Genomic DNA, 7,931 nt, shown 5'->3' on the forward strand with positions numbered 1-7,931 from the left:
TTGAATCTGCGGCCTTTTTAGGTGTCACATTCATGATGATTCTTCCAGATATGGGGTGAACATCTAACGGCTTGATGTCTTCTAGTGCAGTTATGATCGCTTACATATGGAGATATGGATTTTACTGTAAATTATTTCCTTTAATGTCTCTACTTAGTTAGGACGATGTATTTCTCTTTTTAAAAATTATGTTGGTAGGATATATTATCCATGGCTTTTGCTTCGGGATAGTAAAGAGCATGACTAGAAGCTTGTTATTAAAAGGGGGCATTGGTTCTGACAGGGTTCTGATGGGAAGCCCTGAGGAAAAGCTTGGGTGCAGGCATTCCCTGGCGTAGAGAAGGGACTCCTCCATTGCTTCAAGCCGTCATGGGTCAGTGTGGGCATCTAGCTTTCTGTAGCCAGGTTTTCTTTCCCCAGACACCCACATGACTTGGCTCAAGGTCAACTAGGTAAATATCAGTTGGAAATTTGTTTACTGATAAGTTGGTCTAAAATTCAGCTTTCCAAGTGTTTTACTTTTCATTCAGGTGTTCTATAACCTTTTTTGTATTTTTTTCTCCTAAACACACTAGCACATTTGCCTTGCCATTCTCTCTCTCTTCCTTTATATATATATATATGTATATATAAAATATATATTTATATGTATATATTTATATAAATATATATTTTATATTTAAATATATAAAAATTTATATAAATACATGTATTTATATATAAACATATTTATATTAAATATATATGCACATATATACTTCTTTTTTTCTAATACGTTTGAGATTATGTGCACAATGATACCCCTCGAAGTACGTTAGTATGAAATTTCTAAGAAACAAGGACACTCTCCCCTAAAGCCATGCCACACTTCACCTTCCATGGTAAGGAAATTAACGTTGACATCTTACTGCCACATGCATATATCACCACAGATCCTATTCATGGACCTTGCACATCCCAATACTGTTATTTATAGGTGTAGTCAGCAACACTCATTTAGTTGTCATAACTCTCTAGTCTCCTTCAAGTTGATACTTTTTAAGAGGACAGGTAAGTTCCTTGGAAGACTGTCCCACAGATGGGTGTCATGTGGTGCCTCTTGTGAAGTATATCAGATGATGCAGTTCGGGGACCAGTGTCGCCATAGTGATGCTCTGTGCTTCTGGGTATACAATTTTGGAAGGCACATGATGTCAGTATCCCCATTCCTGATAAAGACAAAACATTGAGCTTTTATCACTCACTTAAGATTGTGACTGTCGGGGTGCCTGGGTGGTTCAGTGGGTTAAAGCCTCTGCCTTCGGCTCAGGTCATGATCCCAGGGTCCTGGGATCGAGTCCCGCATCGGGCTCTTTGCTCAGCAGGGAGCCTGCTTCCTCCTCTCTCTCTCTGCCTGCCTCTCTGCCTACTTGTGATCTCTGTCTGTCAAATAAATCAATAAAATCTTTAAAAAAAAAAAGATTGTGACTGTCAAGTTTCTCCAGTGGAGAGGGAATTAGTAGGTATTTTTAAGGGGTGGTTCTTTGAGACTGTGTGCATAAGCTCCTCCTTGTCAAAACTTCACCCTAGAGCATGAGCATCCTTTGCTGAATCTTGCCTGAATCAGTTCTTGAATGCCATTTTCTCCACGTAGGAGTTGGCAGTCTACTGTCAGGTAGAACTTGTATGTATGTGTATTCAAGGGTTTCTGTTTCAGTCAGTAGGTTATAATCCCTTACCATCATTATTTTGGTGCTCAGGTGTACTCCATTTGGCCAGTGGGACAGCTATCAAGATGGATCCCTATCTTTTGGATGTGTTCCTGTCATTCTGACACAAGGTGGTCAAGCTTGTATATTCCCTTCCCAAGCCCGGGAACCAGCCATTTTTTTCCCCCCCAGAGATTCTTGATTTCCTTTAGAAACCGTGGTCTGATACTGGATGCGCTCATTGCTACTGGTTTCTCTTGCTTCCAGGCCTGTCAGAGAGGGCTAGAATATTTAGCTAGCTAGCTGCATATCTATATCTGTTTCTATATACATACATATTTATCTGTCTATTAGGAACCGTAAGTTCACATCAGTATCCCTAGATTTAGCCCAACATCATGTGGATTATTCTAACATTCTCATTTCCATATTTGTATCCCCATTTTCAGTAGAAGGAAACCTGGTTTGCATATCTTAATTTATTTACTTATTTTCTCAGTCACCTTGTATGTAACTAATCTCTCAACCACAGGAGCATTCTCTTTGGCTGAGCACTGCAAACTCCCACTGCTCCTTCCATGCTGAGAGATTGTTTCCTCCTCCAGCTCTGGTTGATGCCACCTGAGGGGTTGCCTATACTGATGTTTTTGAGGTTATGTGGAAAAGAAAGGTTATATCACCTGTACATTTTATTTCAGAATAATGGGGTGGTGTTGGAGGAGGTCATCCAGAGGACATGACCTCTGGTTGACCCATGAGCCTGATCTAGGCAGTAGGAGTCTCCTGCCTCCTTTGTCCTTGGAAACTGCCTTCTGCCCACTGTTCCCATAGCCAGAGCCATTTTCAAGGACGCAATCTTGAGGGAGCATGAGATTGTTGAGACTATCTGGACAGTATGTCCGATGAACCCAGTTAATGCCTGGGTTCACTGGGTATGAACTTTTAAGATCCTGGCCTGCAGGCCTATAGATCTCCTCTAGCGGTGTCCAAGACAAGCCTCTTAGGTAAGTTCCCTTGAGTATTAAATCTACCACCTCCAAGGATGGAGTGGCCTGCCTCTCTCTCCCCTCCCTCCTTGCCCTCCCGTGAGGGGGGTCAGCTTGCAAACCAACAGGCAGTTTATCTTTATAATGATATATAATAAGAAGTATTTATTTTTAATGATAACTCTTATCAATTTTCCTTTCTGCACTCAAAATTGTTTCTCATGTATCATATCTTCCATCTGGTTTCAATTTTCTGTCTGAAAAGTGACTTTATTTTGCCTTTTTCCTGAAATAAGAGTTAAACTGGCTATAAACACTGCGAAGTGTTTCTCCTTCCACCTTTTGAGTATGTTATTCCTTTCTCTTCTGGGATTTAGTTTTGACTTTGGGAAGCCTGTTTTCAGTCAACATGTGATAGCTTTCTTTTCAAAGATAGGTTTTAAGATTCTTTGTATTACCGGTACTGTTCTGTAGTTGCACTATCTTTTTTCTAGGTATAGGTTTATTTTTACTTTTCCCCTTCTATAAATTGAGGACATTTATTCTCAAGATTTCTGTCTTTCTCAGGGTGCCTGGGTGGCACAGTCGGTTGGGCATCTGACTCTTGGTTTCAGCTCAGGTCATGATCTCAAGGTTGTGAGACTGAGCCCTGCCTCAGGCTCTGTGCTTGAAGATTCTCTTCCTCTGCCCCATCCCCTTCCCACCCCCTGCCAGCTCTCTCTCCCTCTGTGTCTCTCTAAAACAAATACATAAATCTTTAAAAAAAAGATGTCTGTCTTCTTCTACTTCTGGAAAATTCCCAGGTTTCAAATATTGCTTCTGTACCACTGCCTCCGTCCCCTTCTTCCGGAGTGCTCATTCAGCCTGCGTTTGCACCTCTCCCTTTAGTCCATCTTTCTTGGGTAATCTTTCTTCTCTCTTACCTTTTTCTCTCTGTGCCTGCAGCCTCTGGCTGCACTTCTCCACACCATCTTTGCCTTTGCTACTTTCCTTCACTTCTGTTTCAGAGTTCCGGTTTCTCTCATTTATCCATTTAAAAATGCTGCTTCTATCCGTTACTCTTATTTTCATTTCTAACACTTCTTACTGATTTATTTTCATATCATGTTCTCATTTCACTTTTGCCTTCTCACTATAGAACAAGAGTTCATTGAAAGGATGTTATTCTTTCATTAATCCACCTAAACATGCTTATTTCCACACTTCAATAAAGGGATATAGATTGATTTTGTGTTTCAATTGCTCATTTTGTTTGCTTGCTTTCTTAGTGTAATATTTCTTTACCTGGTTTGGAGTTTTTGATTTATGGCTTCATTTTGAGGAGGGAGATCCTATTGGTTCTTCGTTAGTCTCTATCTTTTTTCTCCTGTGCAGGCTCACTCCTAGCTGAGTGGTTATGTGGTTGCCATTACGTCATTGCAATCCCTGATCCTGAACAGATCCTGCAGGGGTGGTAGTTGTTTCCAGCCCAATTATATATAATCAGAGACCTTATTAGCCCTGTTCCTGTCACTAGTGGGTGCCTTGCTTCGTTCTTGATTCTGGGCTGGATTTGTATTTCTGTGCCTCCCAGAGTACATGGGAGTAATTCTTTCCTGCTTCCTTTCTCCAGTACTGTGTGTGCGTGCCTGTGTGTGTGTGTGTGTGTGTGTGTGTGTGCGTGTGTGTTGGCCGGGATCTACCCCCAGCTTTAAGCAGTGAGCCTGCTTCTCACCTCTTGTTGTCCCAGAGGAGTTGAACTCTGGGTCACCGCAGTCTTGGTCTGGGCTTGTGATTTCGGAGCCCTTGATATTTTGGAATTGCTGTTCTATTTCTGATCCATTAAGATATTTACTTGTTTCTGTGCCTGGCGTATTTCTTTGGTTGTTTTAAATAGACCATTGCTACATGTTTGGAGCCAGAGTGGTAATGTCAAAATGTAAATTTACTAAGCTATTTGGATTGAAAGTTTCTTACTTCCATTAAGCAGGAGTAACCTTCCAGTAGGATACTTTTTAACTTCAGAGAAGCTGCTGGCACACATTCTCTGCTCAGAGCATTGAGAGATTTTATCCCCATCCTTCACTGATTAGCAGATTCCCAATAAACACCACTAAGTTGGACCTTGCCTGTTTTTCAGTGCAGGGAATTTTCCATGGAAAGTTGCTGCCTCTAGGTGCCTTTCATTGTGGTTCATGTGTGTAAAAACCTCCAGTTTATTTCCCTTTCTTGGTGGAGCACCAAGGGCACACTTGACACATGTATTCTTAGTTATAGAAGGAAACTGAGATGTGTAAACCCAGCATCCCTCCCCGAACTGGCATACACGGTAGTGATTTTAGCTAGGGAAGGCAATTGGATTTTTCAAAACCCATGCAATGGTTGCCCAAGGCAATCTTTATAGATCCTAAAGAGCAATATGACCCTTGCTGACATCAGCAGAGTTACAAAGTTTCCTTACTATCAAGTCCAAATTGACCTCCTTGTAACTGCTACCATAATGATATTCCTGGCTTGGGAGCTGTGGAGACATTGGAAGACATTCAGTGTTTTACATTCTGAGTTTTCTTCTTTGGGTTAAATTCCCCTATTTCCTTTAGCACTGGCAGCTATAGTTCAGATGCCTTATTCTGTGGCCACCTCATTGATAGGTGTTGGGTGTTTCTTGGCCATTTGTTTGGGTCACCTGCTTATGCAAAGGAGCAGGCAGTGCTCTAATTTTTAAAGGATGAGAGTGGAAAGTCCCGTTTGGTATTGTGTTTCCCTGCTCCCTTCAGCTGGGAAGACAAAGGATTCATTTGGCTCTGTGGCTGGCTTCAAGGGTTGGTGGGATGGTGTGATTACAGTTGCTTGTAGCCTGGGTTGTTCAGGCCATGCTTCCCCCGGGCACGTGTCCACAATCCAGAGCTTCTCTTTTGGGTGGGTAAGCAATTCAAGCAGTTCTGCAATCCCGTCTTGTTCCTACTGGAGCCTGGGAATTGTTGCTTGCAAACCCCTTCTGTAGACAGGGTGATGGGGTATTGATTGCTGAACAGGTGGTAGGGGTATAGTTTGATTTTTAGATATAATTCTTTTTTTCTGCCTTTTGGCTTGTGGCTGGAAGGTTTTATGCTACATGTAACCTTATTGCGGGGGTAATTTTGATTTCAGTGCTTGCCAGTAGTTTTCACTTCTATTGTTCCTTTTTTTCTTTTCTTTTTCTTTCTTTCTTTCTTTTTAAGCACAGACTGACATGGTACACTGGGACCATGTGATGATCAGGCCAAGAAAAACTGTGATGTGACTTGCTAAACTGGGGATATGCAAAGAATGTATTTTCATTGAGGGACCTAAGTGAACCTTTTATGGAAATGTTTCACAAAGCATGCTTCAGGGAATACTGCAACCCTTTGAGATACTTTGTCAATAAGGGGACTCCGTGGTCATATTATTTGCAAGTGATGTATAATATACCTCCTTCTTGGGGAGAACTTTTAATCTGACCACGTGGAAGGCTGTGAGGTTTTTAGCAGCAAAGGAATATTTTTAACTTTCTTTAATTTGACATTGACCATGCTTATTTGGCCATGAAAATCCTGGAGGAGAAAACTTTGGTGCCCATTAATATCTTTGGAAATCGTCATGCCGTTGGACACACTCTGGGAAATGCTTTGCTAAGCTCTGTGCTGTAGCTACGAATGTGTGTGCTCTGTGCCCACACTCACATGCATGCCAAATACCTCTCTTGTGCCTCTGCTGTCCAAAAGACATTTTCTTGTCTCTTATTGGGCAATTCATTGTACAATTCATCCTAAAGGGGATAGCACCAACCCCATAGAAGTATGGTCCCTGAGTGAGATGATGTTGAGCAGTTTGGGTCAGGAATTGGGGAATGGCAGAGAGGGAATATCTCAAAATGAGGTGGAGCTCATCATAGTGCCCTCTGGTAGAACTGTGAAGTGGAAATTTGGTTCACTGGAGGCAGCCAATTTGGCCAAGTCAAGGAGGAAAAGAATTAATGCATAGAAGATGGGTGGAGAGCAGGCATATTCCATGTGTTGGGTGACACATGAGGGAGATGTGCTGACAAAGAAAGAACATTGCTGTAGACAGGCGGATTAGAGGATAGCTAACGAAAGACGCTCAATCCTCCCTACAGAGCTTGAACGAGATGTGAATGGTGTTCAGGACCCCCCTAAAGACCTCCAGGGAGGGCAAGCTAGGATGTAAATAATTTTCATGGACTTTGATGGACCAGGACCCCTTTGTCTGCTGTCAGACATATTTGGGGTGATTCCAAGGCTGTAGGGATGGAGGATGGGGACAGTTTGGGAGAAGAACTTGGTGATTACAAAGGATAGAGAGAAGAATCCAGATCAAATCAACTTTTAGGATTAGAGTGACTGGGATCCAGGTGTTTCTGAAGGGTATACTTCTCCTCAGGTCTCATAAAAATTGGTTTCCCCTCCCTCCTTGAAGCAACACTGGGGTTGTCAATGAAGTTCTTAGCTGGAGGCTACCCAATCACCATCCAGTCATTAGGAGATAAAAACTATCGATCATTATTTGTCTGCTGCTTGTTGGAACCAGCAGGCCTCCTGCTAATATCTTTATCCACTTCTAAGGCTGTCAGCCTATTGACTTTTTTTTTTTTTAAACCAGCTGATTGGAGTGTGAGATGCTGAAATTACTTTTAACCAAATGATGGGAAATTTGAGCATGGAACATCTGTAGCGGAGCATTCAGAATTTATGGTGACTCTTTTCCAGTCTAGTCAAAGGGGGGAGGGGTGGCAGTGAGAGGTCTGTCTCTTCTGTTTACCTTTTGAGCTCCTTGCTTGAGAAAAGCCCAAAGCACAGAGAAAGTCAGAATGAAGAAGCAAGGTTCAGCGAGTAATCCAGAACTGCCTACATGACCTCCTTGGCCTTGGTTTACTCCTTTGGGCAAGGAGTTATTTGGCACCAGAACTTGTCTTATGTTCTGAGGCTGTGGTAATGACAGGGCAGCACATGGCTTCTCTGCCAAGGCTGCTGGACCCCTGGGGTATGCAAAGCACAGAGACGACCAAAGCAGCCCTTGGTCTCTGGTTTTCTGTAGTGAGAGCCTCACCGTAGCCACCCGCAGGGAGTTCTAACATGAGCAAGTACACAGGACCTTTCCTGGGGCATGCTCTGATAGGAAACACAGAGGTCGCTGGCAGAGGCAAAAAGGCCAAAGGTACAGAAGATGTTTTTCTTTTTGAAAATTAATTACATGTCATCAGAGAGCAAAGAGTAGCCTCATGAGGGAGATCTCTCAG

The sequence above is a fragment of the Martes martes genome (genome assembly GCF_963455335.1).
Source record: "Martes martes genome assembly, chromosome: 9".
Classification (NCBI taxonomy): Eukaryota; Metazoa; Chordata; class Mammalia; order Carnivora; family Mustelidae; genus Martes; species Martes martes.